Below are 2,716 nucleotides of genomic sequence, written 5' to 3' on the forward strand. Positions count from 1 at the left end.
TTAAAATTAATATAGTAAATATAAAGTTATTACTAAACGTCCGGGAACTACTTGTTTAATATAATTTTTATTTATTTATCGTAATTTATAATAATAATAATAAAGTAACTAACTAAGTATTAATTTATAAGTTAGTAAATACTTACTAAAAAAAACCGGAAACCCTCTAGTCTCTCGTTATTAATAAAGCCGAACGTAATATTATAAACAAATCTAAAGTAGGTCTACTTAGTAACTTAAAAAAGAGGGAGCTTAAAATAATTAGTATTATAAGTATTATTAAAGCTAATTACCTTAAAGAATCGCTTTTATATTTAAAAATAGTAAAGAAAAGTTTAAATAAAGCTAATAAAGCGGTTTAGCTCGTTATTTACTAATTTAATAATATATAAAATCCCTCGCTTATTAAATAGCTTAATTAACGTTATTATTAATAAATATCTATTTAATTTCTCTTAGTTAATACGGGCTCTAACGTTATAAATATCCCGCTAAGTAAATAAAAACTCTAAGAACTACTCTTAAATAATAATACGTATATTATAAGCTTAAATCCTAACTCGTCGGCTTATAGTTCTAATAGTATCCTTAACTACTTTAATAAGCTTAAAATATAAAAAATATATAAAAACTTTAAAGCTAGGGCTATAATTATATTAATTATACTAGGGATTTAAATAATAATATAATAACTACTTATCCTCTTCTTAAGCCTCGGTAATAACTTATTATTCATAACTATATTTATAAAACTTATATTATTAAATACTAGCGCTTTATATAGGCCTAGGCTTATTAAACCGATTATATTAAAAAGTATATTAAATAATTTGGCCTCGAGCTTTATACTTATTCCGCTATATAATACTCAATCTATTAGCTCTTATAAAGTTATTAACTTAGTTAAAAAAGGTATTATAAGTTTATTTTAAATTACTAAGAATTATCAAGTTTAGGATTTAGGTTATAAAAAAAAAGAATCGGTTACTTAGAGTATAATAAGAGGTTATAGTTTAAAAAGACGCTTCGTTTTAAATAAAAAATAGTTATAAAAATAAATAGGGTAGTAAGTTAACTTAAGGACCCTATATTTATTACTATTAACAGATATATTCTTATTATTAAAATAGTACTATTATTGGCTATTAATTAGTCTTAATAACTTATTTAATAAACTAAAGAGTATTACTAAACTACTTTATTATAAAATAAAAAGGTTACTAAGACTATTTATTAAGGAGAGAGGGGTTATACTTTAAAGAAAGTTATAAAAAAGTAGTTTATTAGGTTTTTATTATTCCCTTAGGGAAATAATAAGTAAAATATAATAAAAGCTCTATATTAAAATAATTATTTATAAGAAGTTACGTGTTTTATAATATACTAACTAAGAGCTTAATAATAAAGTCGTATTATTTTTTAAAATTACTAATTTTATAAAATTAGCTAATACTAAGGTAGCTACTTTTCAAAAAAAGAGATAATAATAATTAGTTAAATAATAATAAAAGGCTATAATTAATTAATAGTCGTTCTTATAAAGGGGGAAGTCTCTTAATAAAAATATTATTTTAAAATTAGCCTTAGGGAACGTTTCTAATTCTAATTATAAAAGCTATTATAAGTAAATACTATAAGTTAAATTTCGAAGCTTAATAATATAACCTAAGTATAAAGAGAATAAAAGAATAAAGGCTTACGATATTTTATAAATATTTAGTAAAATCTAACTATATTAATAAACCTTTTTTAAACTAATTAAAAGGTAAAATAGCGATGCCCGTATAAGAGCGACGCCCGCATATTAATTTATAACGCCCGTATATTAATTCCCTATATAATATACCCTAAGTACGTACTTAATATAATATAATAGTCTTAATATAAAAACCGCTATATAATTCGGGATAAGTAAGTTACCCTATAATAGCGCTAGTTAAAAAGGTTAATAATAAAGGTCGGCTATAAAAGTTAAAAGCGGCCCTTAACTATAGAGGTTCTAAACTTTAATAACGACGTAGAGGTTTTTAAAAAAAGGGCTAAAAGGGCTAATATTTAGCTACTTATACTAGAGCTTATAAAGATTCTTTTTATCCTTATTACTTTTAATATTATTTAAAACTACTCTCTATTTAAACTAAATCAATTTACTAAATAAACTTCTTAAACGAACTTATTAATATATAAATTACTACTTTAGTAAAGATACCTCTTAATAAGTCCCCCCTCTAGGGCTCGATAGATTCTTAGGCCCCCTCGACGCCCTAGCTATCGTAACTAACGTAAGTATACTTAAGGAGTAGTATAGTACCTTTTAATTATACGGAATCCGGCTAAGTAATAATACGAACGCTATAAATACTAAGGCTAGTACGGACGTTAAGATCCGGTATATAAACTATTATATATATTATAAAAACAATTAAAAATTTATTTTAAAATACTTATTTTATAATACTTAAAAACTTCGTAACGCTATATTACGACTAAATAGTTAAAATAAAGTATATAAAGAAAATTTAAAATTACGAAGTACTAAATAGTATCGTAATTATTAAAGCTTTAAATAAGCTATATACTATAAAACGTAGGGCTTTAGTAATTAATTATAATTTTATTAAAAGGGTTCTTAATAAGGATAGCTAAAAATAATTATAAAATTAAATACTAAGTTAATTATTAAAAAAGCTATAAGAAATTAATTTTTAAGCCCGGG

The sequence above is a fragment of the Colletotrichum tamarilloi genome, assembly GCF_030869305.1.
Source record: "Colletotrichum tamarilloi strain Tom-12 chromosome Unknown Scaffold_223.1, whole genome shotgun sequence".
NCBI classification, from domain to species: Eukaryota; Fungi; Ascomycota; class Sordariomycetes; order Glomerellales; family Glomerellaceae; genus Colletotrichum; species Colletotrichum tamarilloi.